The sequence below is a fragment of the Chrysochloris asiatica genome, unplaced genomic scaffold (genome assembly GCF_000296735.1).
Source record: "Chrysochloris asiatica unplaced genomic scaffold, ChrAsi1.0 scaffold00170, whole genome shotgun sequence".
In the NCBI taxonomy this organism is placed as follows: Eukaryota; Metazoa; Chordata; class Mammalia; order Afrosoricida; family Chrysochloridae; genus Chrysochloris; species Chrysochloris asiatica.
Genome location: NW_006408688.1, coordinates 5472518 through 5490365, shown reverse-complemented (window position 1 = coordinate 5490365; position 17848 = coordinate 5472518). Strand labels below are relative to the sequence as shown.

At 38.1% G+C, this 17848-nt stretch overlaps 1 protein-coding gene across 3 annotated transcripts in view; it reads left to right on the top strand.

Annotated features, from left to right (window-relative positions):
* KCNC2 (potassium voltage-gated channel, Shaw-related subfamily, member 2) overlaps positions 1–17848 on the top strand; it is a 314386-nt gene that overhangs the window by 42803 nt on the left and 253735 nt on the right. The gene's annotated exons all lie outside the window — the stretch shown is intronic.

Sequence of the window (17848 nt, the reverse complement as noted above, 5' to 3'; positions counted from 1 at the left end):
TGCAAGAAGCCTAATAGGGCCTTATTCTTGAATGTTGTTGTTAAGTGCCATTGACTCAGTTCTGACTCATTCTAGGGATTCTGATCCAGTACAGGGTTTCCAAGGAGCAGCTGGTGAGTTTGAACTGCAGGCATTGTGGTTCAAGCTGACCCTGTGATCCAGTGTTTAGCCTACAGCACCATATATTTAAAGTCAGAGATAGGGCCTCAACCAATTAGAGGTAGTTTTCAATCCCTTTTCCCATACCCTACCCTATTTCAAGAATATGAGCCAAAATTGTTGTAAGTGTCAAATCTTAGCTATTATCATCAAGTATTTTAATTATCATAAACCCTTCCTGAATTCTGGCATATTCTTGACTTGCATCATTAGTTTACTGGGCTATTGCAATTTGTTACTATTATTTATTTATTTTTAAGGAAGTATAGTTGCCAGATAATATAGAAAGTGTTCAGTTAACTAGGAACTTCAGATAAATAATAAATCATTTCTTCAAGATAAGTATGTGTACTAAATGATGGGACATATTTATACTAAAAGTAATATTTATTGTTTACTTGAAATTCCAAGTTAAACTAGGCATCCTGTATCGTTACTTACTAAATCTGGCAATCCTACATGGTGTCTTAATGAAAATGCAGAAATAAATTTTTGATGGTCTCAATTGGCAGCATTTCCAGTGCCTCAATAAGTACTGGTGTTGCATTAGGCCCATGCAGAATATTTTCTGACTAAACAGATTTCTGGTGCTGTACAGTGTCTACTATGATTCTAGTTCTAATTTCTGAAGCAGTTTGTGCTCAGAGATAAGATAATTCTATTTAAGTAACACCAGAGCCAGACAAAAGCAAAAATGGTTGGATTCTTGCTACAGATGAATTTTGTGCTCCAAGACTGATGCAAGAGTGAAGCAATATTATTTTTAAGGAGCTCTGTTAGCATAGTGGGTTAGATGCTGGGCTTCTAGTTGCAAGGTCAGCAGTTTGAAATCACCAGTCATTCTGTGGGAACAAAATGAGTCTTTTTGTTCCTTTCAGAATTTACAGCTTCGGAAACCCTATACAGGGTCACTATAAGTCGGAACTGAGTTGACAGCACATGACATCCATAACACTGCAACATAAGGTGAGTTTGAACCACAAAGTAGTTGGTTCAACCCCACCAGTCACTTCTTGGAAAATGACTCAATGGCACTTTAGAAGAACAGCATAGTTTAAATGAGGAGTCCTGGTATGTGGCTCTGTAGGGTAAGTACTAGACTGCAAGGTTGGTTTGAACCACAAGGTGGGTGAGTCAAATCCATGCCTCAAAAACCTCATACAGGGATGCTGTGATGAGTCAGACCTGACTCATGTGGCACTTAACAACAAATTCCTTTAAATGAAGGCGCCCTGGTGGATTATGTACTTGGCTTCTAACTGAAAAGTCAGTATGTCGAACCCATCCTCCTCAGGAGAAAGGTGTGGCTGTCTGCTCTTCTAAAGATTTACAGTCTTGGATGTCCTATGAGGTAGCTCTGCTGTTTCCTGTAGGATTGCATTTAGTCAGAATGAATTCAACAGCAATGGGTTTGAACTTTAAATGACTCTATATTTTTTGCCTTATCCTTGGACCAGTTTTTGTGTAATTTCTATTATTTGCATCTTGATAACTTGCTGCTACTATGTTTTATTGAAATGGGTATGAATATAAAAAGGAAGGACTTAAAATTATTACTAAATAATTACTGGCAAAAGTTATGTTATTTAGTTTAGTGAGTACTTTTGGGATATGAAAAAATCCAATATCTTGCTACAGGTGTATTTTAAAAATAGATGAATACTTGTATTCTCAACTTCTGCCAATTTGATTTCCCATAATTTTCATTTATAGTTGCTGTTGTTGTTATGTGCTTTTGAGTCGATTCCGACCCATAGTGACCCTGTATAGGGTTTCCAAGGAGCAGCTGGTGAGCTTGAACCACCGACTTTGCAGTTAAAGCGACTTTGCAGTCTGACGCATTAGCCCACAGTGTCACACCAGGACTCCTTATAGTCCTTAGGTTGCTGTATTTATGTTATTACGTTTGACATTTCCAGACAGGCAACAGCCAGGGGGCAATTAAACTTATATTAGGCAGTCTGCTCCTCAGGAGAGTTGCTTATGGCCTCCGCCTCGATTTGGTCCTACGGTCATTCCCTTTGGCTTTCACTGTATCTCTTCTACAAATAGCTCTCCTCAAAATCAGTGCCAGCATGTCCCACTGTCGGCTACCCATGATTCAGTAAGTGAGGAACAAGCAGATGAAGAAGTGCAGCTGAGAAATTAGGACAAAGAAAAAGGTTGGAACAAAAGAGCATAGTCTATAGTTCAGTAAGACGGCTTTTCTAGTGATTCATAAAGTGTCCCTTGAAGTCACTTCCATTAGAAGAATTCCAAAATGTTTTAAACAAGGACAATGTCATACTAAGGGCATAATCTCCCAAAGCAGAAGGATGTTTTTCAGTACACAAGTCTATTGAGATGCTGCGTCACAAAGAAACAATTTCTGTTTGAGAAATGAGTCATACACTACCTGCACTTGTAGATTCCCAATACACATTGTGTATGAAAGCCTCTGAGAAATCCCACTTAAAACAAAAAGGAAAATTGTTTATCTTCCAGTTTTTCTTTCTTGAAAACACCCAATTTCCTGGAATATTGTTTGATACTGTCCTGAGGGAATTTTTTAAAAAGGAGACCATAAAGTTGTTTATCTGACTTCTTTTAAGTTAATTATTTTAGAATCACGTAACACAGTAAATGTGTTAAAATGGCTAATGAAATGAAAAATAAAAGCATAAATTGCAGGACTTGAATGGAAAGACAGAACTTTTGTTTAATCGGAGTTTAGTTTAGGGAGCCTTGGTGATGTTGCTTCACAGCTGCTAACTGAAAGGTTGATGGTTAGAGTACAAACAATCCAGGGAAAAAAGACCTTGTGATTTGTTCTCAAAAAGATTAACTGCCGTCGGTTGAATCGATTCCAACTCTTGGAGACCCTGTTTAGGTTTTCTGAGGAGCTTGTGGGTTTGAAATGCTGACTTTTTTGTTTATCAGTCCAGTGCTTATCCTTCAGTGCCATACCAGGACTCCATAAAGATTGTTGTTGTTATTGTTAAATGCCACCGAATTGGCTCTAACCCTGGTAGGGTTTCCGAGGAGCAGTTGGTGAGCTTAAACCACAGACCTTGGGGTTCAAATCGACTTTACAGTCCAGCACATTAACCCACAGCACCATAAAGATGTTTATCTGACTTTTTTCCCTGGATTGTTTGTACTCTAACCATCAACCTTTCAGTTAGCAGCTGTGAAGCAACATCACCAAGACTCCCTAAACTAAACTCCGATTAAACAAAAGTTCTGTCTTTCCATTCAAGTCCATAAAGATGGTTGTTATTGTTGTTGTTAAGTACCGTGGAGTCAGTCTGACTCATAGTGACCCTGTACAGTGTTTCCAAGGCTGTAAATCTTTATGGGAGCAGAAAACCTCAGCTTTCTCCTGTGGAACAGCTGGTAGTTTCGAACTGCCAAACTTGAGGATAGTAGCCCGATTCGTAACCACTATGCTACCATAAAGATTACAGTCTAGAAAATCCTACGAGACATTTCTACTATTTACTAGGTTAGCTATGAGTAGGAATCGACTCAATGGAATACAACAAGAGTTTAATTTAACATGGTGTGACTTTGAGCTAGGCTACTATTCACAAAAATATTGAGGAATTTTAATAACATGGTACCATGATACAGTAAGGAATTAAGAACTAAACAAAGAAAGAAAGCAAAGAAACATGCAAATAAGTTTCTTCGTGAACTTAATTCCATCCATTTAAATTATTTGAGAGAGTGATGATATGCCAGTAACTTTATAAATTAGCAAAATCATTTCTCAAGCTAGTAATCTTGATTTTAGGAATTAATTATAATGGAATGTATCAGAAATGTGGAAAATTATTTTTGCAATACAGCATTCCTTTATAATGTTATTGTTAAATGTCATCGAGTCGCTTCTGACTCATAGTGAACCCAAATAGGGTTTCCAAAGAGTGGCTGGTGGGTTTGGCCCATTGACCTTGTGTCTACTACTTATCCTTCAGCATCACACCAGGACTCCTTTATAATAGTGAAATGGAGAAGGACATCATGTTTGATAAAGTAGTGTGTCAGTGCAAAAGAGAAAGACCATCAATGTGATAGAATGGCACAGTGGCTGCAACAATAGGTTCAGACCTAGCAACAATGTTGAGAAAGATGCCGGGATGGGTAGCAGTTTGCTTTGTTTGACATTGGGTCATTCTGAGTCGGAGCCTACTTGGTGGCACCCAACAACAATAATGTGAACACAGCAGTACAGAGTAGTTAGGAATATATCAATGTGTTTCTTCAAAATGGGTCCGGTGTGTCTAGAACTGCAAGGAGCAGTCTTAGGGAAATATGTAGACATTTCCTCAAGCAGCAGAATTTACAGACTATTGTGTTATGACTCCAATGAAGATTTGCCTCTATTCTCTTTTTTTGGCATTGCAGTGAAATTGGAATTAATAAGAAAAATTAACTTTTGTATCAGACTAATATCAGGAGGAACCAGTCCCTGGAGAAGGACATCAGGCTTGGAAAAAGTGGATGATCAGCACAAAAGAAGACCCCTCAGTAAGATGGCTTGGACAGAGGCAGTAGCAATGGGCTCTAATATGGCAAAGATTGTGAGAATGGCAGTGTTTCATTCTATTGTGTATAGGGTCACCATGAGTTGGAACATATACAACGACACCTAAAAACAGCAACAACATGATATATGCTTGTTTTCTAGATTTAAATTTTATATTATTCTGTTTTCTGAAATCATAGAAATTAAGAAGGTACACAAACTAATAAATCACAGACTTGGAGTTGGTATCATGTATCAGTCCCTAGATGGTGCAAACAGTTAATGTGCTCAGGTGCTGACATAGATATTGGAGGCTTGAGTACGCTCAGGGTCATCACAAAAGAAAATCCTGGGAATCTATCTCCCCCAAATCAGTCATTGAAATTACTATGGGGCATGTTTCTACTCTGACACACATAGGGTCATCATGAGTAAGAAAACTTGAAGGCAACTGGTAAATGCTCTGACTAAATATGGCATCTGTTATTCTTACAACATCTCACAAAATGTTATTTTTGTCATTCTTGGTATTCTGTTTCTTTGTTTTTAATAAGAAAATTCAACAGAGTTTTAAATCATTCTAGATCTAGAATCTGCTGTTACCATTCATTACAGGAGCTCAGGAGACACAGTGCTTAAATGCTTGGCTTCTAACTGAAAGGTCTAACTAGAAGCTCTGGGTAAAAGACATGGCAGTCTACCTCTATACAGATTAAAGCCTTGGAAACTCTATGTAGCACTTCTACTTTGTCCTATAGTGTCACTATCAGTTGGAATTGACTCGATGGCAATGAGTTTTATGAGTTACCATTCCAGATTTGATCTTTCTAGCTCCAAACCACTACTCCCTTTAGATAGCTACTGCATTCAGTTGGCCATCAATAAATGCTTTCAGACTAAAAGTTTTCCACAAGAGTCTGCCACAATCATGGACAGCTCTGGTTCTAAAACCTAAGGACTGGGCATATAACCAGCCCATGGGTTCTCCGATCACTTCACAAGCAGGCCATTAGGCACATGAATGGCTCTTAATTACAGTGTCATATGGGGCTCCTTGAATATTTTGAATATAATATTTCCCAGATGCTATGAGATAATAAATGATATCATTGTGCCTGGTGACCAGTACATTTTCTAAGTTAAATACTAGTACTACATGGCAGCACTTTTATCAGGCAGTATGTTGTGTTGGTGGTGCCATAAAGTTGGTACAGCGACCCTATGTACAACAGAATGAAACACTGCCCAGTCCTGCACCAACCTCACAATCTGCTATGGCTGAGTCCATTGCTGCTATCACTGTACCAATCTGTCTTGTTGGGTGGGGGGTGTCTTCCTCTTTTTCTCCCACTCTCCACTTCCCCAAACATGATATCCTTCTCCAGGGACTGGTCCCTCCTGATAATATAACTGAAGTATGAGAAGGCATCCTGGCTTCCAAGGAGCATTCTGTCTGTACTTCTTCCAACACAGACTAGTTTGTTCTTTTAGCAGTCCATGGTATTTTAATATTCTCCTTCAACACTATAACTCAAATGGATCAATTCTCCTCCAGTCTTCCTTATTCACTTTCCAACTTTCACATGCATATGAAGTTAGTGACAATACCACAATTTGGGTCGGGCATACCTTAGTCCTAAAACTGACATCTTTGTTTTTGAATACATTAAAGAGGTCTTGTGCAGCAGACTTGCTTAATACATTACGTCTCTTGATTTCTTGACTGCTGCTTCAGTTGATGGTTCATCTGAGCAAAAGGAAGTCTTTGACAACATCAATAGTTCTCCATTTGTATAGATGCTGTTTGTTGATTCAGTGGTGAGGATTTTTGTTTTCTTTATATTGAGGTGCAACCCATAATGAAGGCTGTGGTCTTCGATCTTCATCAACAAGTATTGTAAGTCCTCTTTGCTTTCAGTAAGCAAGGTTGTATCCTCTGCATAGCACAGGTTCTGAGTGAGTCTTTCACCAATCCTGATGCCACATTTTTTCTTCATATAATTCATCTTTTCAGATTATTTGCTCAGCATACAGATTGAATAAATTTAGTGAAATAATATAACCCTGGCGCACACCTTTCCTAACTTTCAATCATTTGGTTCTGTTTGGACAACTGTCTCTTGGTCTATGTACCAGTTCCTCATAAGCACAATGAAGTGTTCTGGAATACTCATTCTCTGCAATGTTGTCCATAGTTTGTCATGATACATATAATCAAAAATCTTTGCTTATTCAATAAAGCACAAGTAAGCATCTTTCTAGTATTCTCTGCTTTCAGAAAGATCCCTCTGATGTCAGTAGTGATATCCCTCATTCCACAGACTATTCTGACAACTGCTTGAAGCTCTGGAAGTCTTCTGACAATGTATGGTTGCAGCTGTTTTTAAATTATCTTTAGCAAAATTGTATTTTTGGTATTTGGTATTTGATGCCAATGATAGTGTCTGGCGATTTCTGCATTCGGTTGGGTCACCTCTCTTTGGAACACACACAAATAAGGATCTCTCCCAGTCAGTTGGCCAGGTAGGTGTCTTCCAAGTTTCTTTGTGTGGATGAGTGAGTGACTTCAGTGCTGCAACAGTTTGTTGAAAGATTTCAGTTTGTATTTCATTAATTCCCGGAGTTTTGTTTTTTGCCAATGCCTTCCCTACACCTTGGAGTTCTTCCTTTAGTATCATTCATTCTTGATCATAAGCTACCTCTTGAAATGGTTGAATATTGACCATTTCTTTTTGGTACAGTGAGACTGTGCATTTTGAGTGCCTTCCAACTTGTGAGGCTCATCTTTAGGCACTATCTCTGAGAATATTCTCATGTTCTTCATCATGTTTCAGTATTCAAAATTCTGGTGCTGACAGTGTTCCACTGCCATTCATAATGTTTTCAGTGAATAAATATTTGGGAGTAGTTTGTCTCTCCTTCTTCCTAGTCTGTCTTCATCTGGAGGCTCATCTGAAAACTGGAAGCTCATCTGAAACAGGGTGATCCCATTGGTATTTAAAATACCCATGGCATAGTTTCCAGAATCACAGCAACACACAAGCCACCACAGATGAGTAAATTGACAGATGAGTGGTGGTGCATGCAGTGTAAGGTAGTAAAAGAAATGCTGGGGAAATTAGACCTGGGTTCCCTCCCAACTATTCCAGTAATTATGCTGTTTACATCTAGGAGGGTCTCTTCTTTCCTTCCTGAAAAGGAGAATGTAGTAAGTATTAAATGAGAAAAGACAATCTAAATTGTCTTCACTTAGAAGGCACTCATCCAATGTTGCTATAGATGCTAGTGATTAATTCCAGTGTGGTTACTCATTTCCTTAGTCCAGCCAATTGCCATCTATGGATACTCTGAACTGGATTACTGATTTGGTGCTAACTAAAGTCTCAAACACAGCAATGATCACCGCAATGTCTCATTCTGTTATGCATCAGATTGCCATGAGTCAGAGCTGGTTTAGCAGCAAATCATAACAACAACAACTAGTATCTGCTCTTGAATAGTCTCCCCAAACAATTCAGATTTCATAAAGACATGTATAATTGCCAAAATTAACGGACTGATTGTGTATTTATTGTGTTGTTACTAGATAAGTGGGTCTTTGTTACTTATTGGGACAACACAACATATTACACAAATCTTTACAAAATTGCATCTGGAAAGGGTGAACAAAGCATTATAATTAAGTATGATGAGTTTTATAATGGGGATGTGACTGAAAGTGGATTTAATCAAGACAAGAAAATGTCCTATAAGAATTGAGTCAAATATTTTAAGGAGTAGGGATTTGCCTTGAGTCATGGGTGGAGGCAGGAATACCAATTAGTTGCAACAGGTAGGATATAAGGATTTGCTACAATTGAGGAAGTTTGTGAAGTTCAATGTGACTGGATCTCTGAGCACAAGGGGGAGGATTGATATAGTGTGTGCTGAGATTGCAAAGGCAGACAAGAGATTGTGGAGGGTCTGGTAAGCCACATTAAGGAGTTTAGACTTATCCTAAGAGCTTGGGATGTTTCCAGCATGTGAGTGACAGAATCTATTTTAAGTTTTAGAAGTATCATTGCCTGAGGCTTTGAGAATGGATATTGATATTACCTGCCATCATGTTGGCTAAAATCATAGCAACCCTATGCACAACAGAACGAAACAGAACGAAACACAGTTGTTCTGTTTGAGTCCATTACTGCTGCCATTGTACCATCTTATTGACGCCCTTCCTCTTTTTCACTGACCGTTTACTCTGCCAAACACGATGTCCTTTTCCAGGGACTGGTCCTTCATGGTCGCATGTCCAAAGTATATGAGAATAGATAGGAAAGGCCAAAAACTGTGGCAAAACAACCAGTTCAAGAATCATCACTCTAAAGTAGGCAAGGTTTTCCTATGAGTATCTTCATATTACTCTCCATAATGCAGTTTTTGCCTGTATAGAATTGCATAATTAATAGCTAACTTGAACAACTACAAGTTTTCTTCAAAAACAAAACCTTTTACCAGACAATCAGGGATTTACTTTTATTTATTTTTTTTGCAGAAAAAAATAGTGTCATTTTACTTTTCTCTGATTAATAAAATATGTCAAGTCAAGAATATTATTCAACTTTACTTTCAAATTCTAGGGTAAAACATGTTTCTCTTATTAAAGATTCAAAGTCACCGCAGGGGGAAGCTGACATTTCATATTCATAATGTCCTCTTCATGGTGAGACGATGGGGATATCAATCAGTAGGGCTTGAAAAGAGACAAGAAGATTATGTTCAAATTCCTAACATACATCAATACTATTTCAAAGGCACATCAAAACCTTAAAAATTTGAAAAGTAGAGTTTGCTTTTATCTGTAGGTTCTTGTCATTCCCAGGTGTTTCTGGAGACTGAATATTTCACTCCTGTATCTGACTGATAATTTTGGTGTGTTAGACTCAGTGCTTTGCTCTTACTTGTTTTGTTTTTTTTTTTGGAGGGGGGGAGGGGTGGGTGTTGCATAGGATACTGGGGAAAAAAAGCTTAATGTTTGAATTATGTGGATATCTTCTATAATAAACTATATATATCTTAAGAAGTAGTTTGAGTTATAGAAGCTTCTGTATATTAGTACAAAAGCCAAAAAGCCAAACTTGTTGCTACTGAACCAATTCTGACTCATAGAAAGCACATAGGACAGAGAACTGCTCCCTAGGGTTTCTGGGATTGTAAATCTTTACAGGAGCAGACAGCCTCTTCTTTTCCCATGGAGTGGGTTTGAACTACCAACCTTGTGTTTGACAGCCCAATGCTTAGCCCACTGAATCACCAGGGCTCCTTGCTTAGCACAAAGACTTGTTAGATTTCAGGTTTGAGGTCTCTGTATGGGTCTGCTTTGGGAGCACTAAAATCTCTGTACCCTGTTACTTTGCTATCATGCCTAAAAACTTCTAGCAGTAAAATCATTCCTTTCAATTAACTCACTGATTTCAAATGTCTCTGTTAACATGAAAATATGTTTTCTGATAGGGGTGATCTATTGGACTCTTTCTCAGCCACAAATTCTACCATGAACAACTGATCAGATTACTAATTGCTCCATCCGTGAGTGTCTGGAAGAAACAAGCAGAGACCCAACTATACGCAAATAAAAGACTGGGCTGATGATTTATTCATTCAGTTTGCCTGCTCTGCTGCTAGACACACCGTCCTTCCATTCATCTTGTATCCCTAATATATGGTGCCTGCCTACCATGAAATAGTCCACAATCTCTTGTCCTCTGGGCCAGATCCAAAAGGCTCTGGAAAAAGAGCATTTTTTTTTTTTTTAGTAACTAATTTGCAATAAAACTTGTCCTGAAGTAGATATGCTATTTATAGCCTTCTTTATTTATCCCTCTTAGTGTGGATGTTTTGATTGCCTGTAGAAATATTAAAGTGCTTGATTATGGGGTGCTGCCCCAGCTCCTGCCGGAGGTATTAGGTAACTTGTGTTAAAGGTACTGCACTGCCTTTCTAAAGTCTAAACAATTCAGAATTCTCAAGTACATCTGTCCATAAAGGATTCCAGTAAAAGACCAAAGATCTTAGAAAGCACCAGGTGTTCAGAGCAAGACTTCAAACTAGTTCATTCCAGTTTCACTCTCTGCTAAGAATTGGCCTGTCTACCCCAGATATACTGCATCAGAATATAGATTTTATCAAGAACCTTAGGTGATTCTTTTATCTCGTCAGAAATGTAGATTCTGATTCAACAGTTGTTGTTAAGCACCGATGAGTCAGTTCCAACTCATAGCAACCCTGAATTGGATTTCTGAGGAGTGACTGGTGATCTTGAATGGCTGACTTTGCGGTTCAAACCGACCTTGTAGTCCAGTGCATTAACCTTCAGTGCCACAGGAGGACTCCTTAAAGGGTAAAAATGCAATGCAATTCCTCAGCAGAGGTTTGAACCAGAATAAACCGGTTTGAAGCTCTGATTCTGTGCTTCTCATGAGCCAAGAGGTGGGTACATCCAGCACTTCGCACACTACCTTGTTAAAGCATTCACCAGAGACAGTTGTTACCAAGTGACTAAAGCAGGGCTTTGAAAGTTGGACTGCCTGAGTTAGAATTTCAGTTCAGTCACTTCATCAGCTATGCACCTTTGAAAATCATTTGAGAGGCAGGTCCTAGTACTAGTATTATGTTGACATAGGGTAGACCCTCAATAAATGTATGATGATTTGATATGTTGAGTGGTTGATTTAATTAATGTTTAGTGCTATTAAAAATGACATATTTGAACCTAAAGATTTTAATATAACTTCCACTTTAAAGCAAATATAAGGGATTGAAGACCTAACTAAATATTGTCACTAAGAAGCAATCAGACAGATCCAGAATATGGGCATTTTAAGAGACAATTAACATAGTATTGTCTGCAAACTGTTGTTGTTGTTAAGTGCATTGGAGTCGGTTTGGCTCATAGTAACCCTGTATAGAGTTTCTGAGATTTAAATGTTGTCAGGAGTGGAAAGCCTCATCTTTCTCCTACAGAATGACTGGTGGGCTTGAACCGTGGACCTTGTGGTTCAAGTCCAGTGTTTATCCTATGGAACTACCACATTCTCATCTGCAAATTAGTTTTATAAAAAATAAAACTGTTCTAGGCTAAGCAAGACTTCAACAGTATTGTTATTGCTGTGAAGTGCTGTCGAGTCAGTTCTGACCCATAGCGACCCTGTACAGAGTTTCTGAGAAGTGGCTGGTAAGCTTGAACCACCACTCTTGTGGTTCAAACCAACTATGCAGTTCAGTGCATTAACCCACACACAGCACACACCAGGACTCCTCAAGAGCATTATGAACTAGAAATAAATTGGCTTGGATTGGGTACTAGTCTGGTTAGGATAACTTTAGAGAGCAGATGGGGAAATGTGAAGTGGGACTGATACTAGTATATTCAGAGATGGCTACTTAGTTTACAAGGAGCCCACTACAGGTTAGGTGTTATCTGCTTACCACAAGGTTGGCAATTCAAACTCACCCAATAGTCTTAGGGAGAAAGCTGAGGCTGCCTGCTCACATAAAGATTTATTTAGTTTACTACATAGAAAAAATATCTTATTTTTAGAGATGAGGTGAACTTACAAGTGGAATGTTGTGATGTTTCTGCATAAAAAAATAAATGATTTTTTTAAAATGAAATAAATATTCTTAGGAGATTTGATCATTTATATTTCCTTGGGGGTAATGACTTGATAAGGAGCTCTGGTAGTATAATGGTTACAAATCGGTCTGTGAACCTCAAGGTCAGGAGTTCGAAGCTACCAGCTGTTCCGTGGGAGAAAGATGAGGCTTTCTGCTCCCGTAAAGATTTACAGCCTTGGAAACCCTGTACAGGGTTGCTATGGGTCGGAACCAACTCCATGGCACATAACAACAATAACAAATGGCTTGATAATACAAACTTCATAGTGTCTCAAATTTTTTCTTTAATTATTTAGCTTATATATTATTTAGCTTATAGATTTTATATAATAAAACCCAAATCAAATCTTATTTCCATCAAGTAGATTTCAGTGCATAGCACACTGTAGGACAGAGTAGAATGGCTTCATGTGATTTCTGACACTTAATCGTGACAGCAGCAGGTAGCCTCAGCTTACTCCTGTGTAATGTTAGGTGTGTTTGAACCACTGACCTTTTGGTTAATAGTCCAATGCTTAATCCACTACACCACCAGCATTGTACTAGTATATATAGAGAAATATTAGAATTTAATTTAAAAAAATGGTTTCTGCTGGATCTGGTATCTCTGAAAGGGTTTTATATTTGTTGTTTGTACTTTGTATATAGTTCCACATGTACTCTGTCTGTAGTTCTACATGGGCCTGCCATTTTGATAAATTTCACTTTGGCAAAGTAGGCTACCAACAGGGAGTTAGACACCACTGAATTAGTACTTTGTGTTTTACAACAGACATATGTTAGTGGAGCTCAGATGAAACTGCAGAATTCTAGCTTTATAGTTGCTAGTTCAAGCTCACCAGCCACTCCAGGGAAACCCTATTCAGGGGTCACTGTGGGTTGGAACCGACTCGATAGCACTTAACAACAACAACAGCTGTAGTCTATCAGAAATAACATTTGAGCTTAGTTGAGACACGTTCATTTAAGCTCTAACTAAGGGTGTAAAAATTCAGTGCTTGCCAAGTTACCAACATCTGGTAGAGAAAACTTTGGTCAATTTAAAACAAACAAACAAACAAACAAACAAACAAAATCCCAAAGTTGATGATATTTGATGAACTGATGTCTTAGCAGTTTGAGACAGGGACTGATCTACAAATAGCCAAATATTCATTCTCAGCATCTGGAAGATTAGGGCACAGGACATCGATGAGTGTTTTTTGCCCTAGCTTTTTTTTTTCTAGGAAATACTAAATAAAGAATACAAATTCAATACCACAAATCACAGAAAAAGTAGGTAGATGGAAACTTTGTATAGAGAACTAAGATATCTACTTTATTGAGAAATTTGGTATTCTTAATAAGAGAAAGCAAATGAATAATAAGCATAAAATTGTCCATTGTTTATTATTCTTATATCTAACTGGGAAAGCAGGAAGATATATATAATTTGTCATTGTAAATACTTGTAGTTGGCAGAATTCAAAGAATGCCTCAAGATTCCCAACCGTGTTGTACATATCTTTATATAATCTCCTCCCCTTAAGTATGCATTTGAACTGTTAATATGCTAGGATGCTATTGTTAAGTATGGTAGAGTTGGTTCTGACTCATAGCTACTCCACATTGGGTTCCCAAGGAGCAGCTGGTGGATTTGAACCTCTAATCTTGAAGTTAGCAGTCCAGTGCTTACCCTACAAAACCCCAGCAGGACTCCAATATGATAAAATCTTACTTCCATGGTTGTTGTGTGCCACTAAATTGGTTCTGACTCATAGAGACCCTGTATAGGATTTCCGAGGCTGTAAATCTTTATAGGGTTTCTGAGGCTGTAAATCTTTATGGGAGCAAAAAGCCTTATCTTTCTCCCAAGGACTGGCTAATAGATTCAAATTATTGACCTTGTGATTAGCAGTCCAATTCCGACTCATAGCAACCCTGTATAGGGTTTCTGAGGAGTGGCTGGTGAGTTTGAACTGTCAACTTTGCTGTTCAAACCAACCTTGCGGTTCAGTGCTTATCCTATTACACCACACCAGGTCTCCACAAGGGTTCCTTATTACTCCCATAATTAGGTAATATTACATGGGAAAGTTAAAAAGATTTTGCAAAGATAACTAGGTTTCTAATTAGCTGAGTTTTAAGTCAATCAGAAGGGAGGTTATTCAGGATGGATCTAATAAAATTAGATGAGTTCTTTAAAAGGTCTAGAGGTCTGAAAGGGCTCCTTATGTGGTACAATCGGATAAGCTCTGAATTGCTAACTAAAAAATTGGCAATTCAAATCCATGAGCTGCTTCTTGGAACCACAATGCAGGGTTGCTGTGAGTTGGAACTTACTTGACTGTACTTAATAACAACAAAGGTCAGAAAGGTGTTTTGCTGCAGACTTGCCCAATGCAACACATCCTTTGATTTCTCAACTGTTTCTTCAATGAGCTTTGAGTGTTAAGCTGAGTAAAATGAAATCCTTGACAACTTCAGTCTTTTTTACTATTTTTCATGATGTTGTCTATTGGTCTAGTTATGAAAATTTTTGTTTCCTGAGTTGTAATCCATATTGAAGTTTATAGTCATTGCTCTTTATCAGGAAATGCTTCAAGTCCTCTTCACCGTCAGCAAGCAAGGTTTTGCCATCTGCATATTGCAGGTTGTTAAAGAGCCTCCCTCAAATCGTAATACTGGGTTCCTCTCCCTATAGTCTAGATCCTTAGATTATTTGCTCAGCATACAGATTAAGTAAGTGTAATGAAAGGATACAATGCTTCTGCACTCCTCTCCTGATTTTAAACCAGGCAATATCCCCATGTCCTGTTCGAACAACTGCTTTTTGGTTTATGTTCAGGTTCTTCAAAATCATAGTTAAGTGTTCTCCATTCTTCCATTCTTCCAATTCTATCCACAGTTTGTTATGATCCACACATTTGAATGCCTTTGCATAGTCAGTAAAACACAAGTAAATATCTTTGCGTTACTCACTACTTTCAGCCAAGATCCATGTGACATCAGCAATAATATCTCTTGTTCCATGTTCTCTTCTGAGTCAATCATAAATTTCTATCAGCTCCCTGTGGAAGTACCTCTGCAACCAGAAGTTTTACTTGTGTGTGATAGTAATGACATTGTTTGGTGACTTATGCACTTTGTTGATTCACCTTTCTTTGAAATGGACATAAATACAGATCATATCCAATTTGTTGGCCAGGTAGCTGTCTTCCAAATTTCTTGGTCTAGACTACGGAGTGCTTCCAGTTCTGCATCCATTTGTTGAAACTGGCCTTCTTGGCTTCTAAGGAACATTTTGACTATAATTCTTCCAACTCACATGTGTTTGTTCTTTTGAAATTCTATGATACTTTTAGTATTCTCCTCCAAAACTGTAACTCAAATGCATCAATTCTTCTATGGTCTTCCTTATTCATTATCCAACTTTAACATGCATAATTGGTTATTGCCAACATCATGGCTTGGGTCATACTCTACCTTAATCCTCAAACTGGTAATCTTTGCTCTAGGACATTTCAAAGAGGTCTTGTGCAGCAGATTTGTCCAATGTAAACACATCATTTGATTTCTTGACTGCTGCTTCAATGAATGCTGATCCAAGAAAAATGAAGTCTTTGAAAATTTCAAACTCTTCTCCATTTGTCTTGATTTTATTTATTGGTTCAATAGTGAGATGCATGGTGCAACCCATACCAAAATGTGGTGACTTGGATCTTAATCAGTAAGTATTTTAAGTCTTCTTCACTTTCAGCTAGCAAGAGTGCATCACCTGCATATTGCAGGTTATGAATGAGTATTCCTCCAATCCTGATGTCACATTCATCTTCATATAATCCAGTTTCTCCCATTATTTGCACAGCATACAGATTGAAAGCGTACAACTCTGGCACACACATTCCCTAATTTTAAACCATTCATTGATCCCTTATTCTGTTCCAACAACTGCCTCTTTGTCTATGTTCAGATCCTCGTGAGCAAAACTAAGTGTTCAGAAATGCACATTCTCACAATATTGTCCATAGTTTATCATGATTCACAGAATCAAAACACAGGTATACATCTTTCTGATATTCTCTGCTTTCAGCCCAGATCCATCTGATGGCAGAAATGATACTCCTAGTTACACATCCTTGTCTGAATCTGGGTTAAACTTCTGGCAGCTCTCTGTCAATGTAGAGTTGCAGATGTTTTTGAATTATCTTTAGCAAAATTTTACTTGCATGAAATATTAATGATATTGTCAGATGATTTCCACATTTTATTGGGTTACTTCTCGTTGGAATGGACACATATATGCAACTCTTCTAATCAGTTGGCTAGATGGCTGTTTTCCAAATTTCTTGACATAGAAGAGTGAGTGTCTCCAGTGCTGTATCAATTTGTTGAAATATTTGGATTTATATTTAGTCAATTCCAGGAGCCTTGTTCTTTGTGAAGCCTTCAGTGCACCTTGAACTTCTTTCTTCAGTACCATTGACTCTTGAACATATGCTATCTCTTAAAATGGTTGAACATTGGCACATTATTTTTGGTACAGTGCCTCTAAGTATTCCTTCCATCTTCTTTTGATAGTTTCTGCATCATTCAATATTTTGCCCGTTGTTTGTTGTTGTTGTTGTTGTTAAGTACCACTGAGTTGGTTCTGACTTATAGCAACTTTAAATAGGGTTTCCAAGGAGTGGCTGGTGAGTTTGAACAGCCAACCTTGCAGTTCAAACTGACCGTGCAGTCCAGTGCTTATCCTACAGTACCATACCAGGACTCCAGTTCACTAATGCCTAGGATATTAATGCTTATGCATTCAATTTAACTTTTGACAGCTTCCGTTTTCCTAGATTCGTACTTTGTATATTCCGTGTTCTGATTATTAATGAATGTTTACAGCTGTTTGGTTTCATTTTGAGTTGTGCCCCATCATCAAATTAAGATTCCAAAAGATTTGCTCCATAGACTCCTTTTGGTTTTCTAACACCACATTTTTGCACATTTCAATATAATGTTTGACTTTGTCTTCTTGAATTATCATTTGAAATTTTCTGTTCAGCTCTTTTGCCTCCTCATTTTTTCCCATTTGCTTTATAATCTCTTCACTGGAGAGCAGGTTTCTGAGTCTCTTTAGGATCCATTTGGTGTTTTCCTTCTCTCTGGTGTTCTTAATGAACTTTTGCTTTCTTCCTGTGTGATGTTCGTGATTTCATCCCACTACCCAACTAGTCTTCGGTAATTAGTGTCTAATTCATCAATTCTGTTCTTGAGATGATTTCTAAGTTCATGTGGGATATGTTCAGGTCATATATATATGTATATATTTTTTTTTTTGTGGATATATTTTCATTTTCTCCAGATTTAGCCTGAACTTTGTTGTTGTTGTTGTTGTCAGGTGCCATCGAGTCGGAACCAACTCATAGCGACCCCATGCACAGCAGAACGAAACAATGCTCGATCCTGGGCCAACCTCACCAACGCTGCCACACCTGAGTCCATCAATGATGCCACCTGGCCGATCCATCTCGTTGGGGGTCTTCCTCTTCTTCT